The following is a 1,361-nucleotide window of genomic DNA, read 5'->3' as shown; positions in this document are numbered from 1 at the left end:
GGTAATGCCAATATCAGAATTATTTTCTTGGCAATGTTTCAACAGGCTTGGAAGGTGAATTAAAGTTTCTCTGTCAAAATCTTGAGCAAAAGCAGGTAATTTGTTTTCAAACGAAATAACTTCTAACATAGAAAAAATCGTGTTTCCTTTCCCCTGTAGTTTATGATTAAGCTGATTTAGATGTGAAGTAACATCCACCATGAAATACAGTTTTTGAATCCACTGATTGTTAATTCTGGATAGTGAATACGCTTCTTTAGGAAAACTGCTTTGATTTTTGATAATAGGTTTCAAAACATTTTCTCTTGATAACCAAAATGTGCTGAAAATTTGAAACCCTACAATATGGAGATGAAACAGGTAAAAGAGAAAAACCTTTTAACAATCTTTAAAAGCAAGGACAGTGTTCCAGAGAAAAGTAATGATTTCACTAAAAGGAAAAAAACTTATTGATACTTTAGTGTATGCTGCAAGAAACCAAAATAAATACACACAAAAACAAAAATGGCACTTTGTTAAAGGCATATGATATATCATAAAGGAATTATGATAGAGTGCCTGAAAATTTTTTTAAATAATTTTTTATTTAAGCATATTTGTTACAAAATTATTCATACTTGAGTTTCAATCATAGAATGTACACCACCCTTCACCAGTGCACTTTCCCCACCATCAATGTCCCTTGTTTCCTTCCCCTTCACCCTCCTCTACCTATGTCAAGGGCCGGCATTTTGCTTTTTTATCTCTATCTCTCTTTTTCTTTATGACACTGAGGTTTGCAAACTTTTCTTTATGACACCGTGGTTTGCAATATTGTTTGTTTTTTTAACGGTGCCTTCCGGTGGAGACCAGCAGGCCTTGCTGAACAAATTCTAAAAGAGCTGTAACACTTGTTTGCAATATAGTTAATTAAAGGGTACCATGCATGTCACTTAGCCATTTTCAGCATCCAGTTCTTGTCCAGAGTGATATGTTCCAACTATCAATGTCATAAAATACCTTTCTCTATTCTTACTGAACTCACCACTTTTTATGGCAAGCTTCCTATCATGGACTAGTCCTCCTGTCCCTCATCCCTATTTTCTCTAGATATTATTACCATATTGCCATTTATTATTTTTATATGCCACAAATGATTATTCTATGTCTACACCTCTCCTTCTGATTCATTTCACTCAGAATAATAATCTGATGTGTTGATGTATGTACAGATGATGCACTGTGCATGGCTCAGTGCTTTTGTGTAGTCACAAGAAACAGAAGTTGCACACCTGTACATTGTATCCACTCACTGTATGATAGACTGGATTCAAAAAAACTCCCTGCTGAACTAAACTCTGTGACAGATGACACAGTAAAGA

At 34.6% G+C, this 1,361-nt stretch overlaps 1 non-coding gene across 1 annotated transcript; it reads right to left on the bottom strand.

Annotated features, from left to right (window-relative positions):
- Positions 1 to 829: 829 nt before the first annotated feature.
- On the bottom strand, positions 830 to 892 carry LOC126030196 (U7 small nuclear RNA). Its single transcript, XR_007503086.1, has one exon. It is a non-coding gene; the product is annotated as a U7 small nuclear RNA (small nuclear RNA).
- Positions 893 to 1,361: the final 469 nt, after the last annotated feature.

Source organism: Suncus etruscus, chromosome 1 (genome assembly GCF_024139225.1).
Source record: "Suncus etruscus isolate mSunEtr1 chromosome 1, mSunEtr1.pri.cur, whole genome shotgun sequence".
Classification (NCBI taxonomy): Eukaryota; Metazoa; Chordata; class Mammalia; order Eulipotyphla; family Soricidae; genus Suncus; species Suncus etruscus.
Note: the sequence above shows the minus strand (reverse complement) of the source record. Positions and strands in the feature narration are given on the sequence as shown.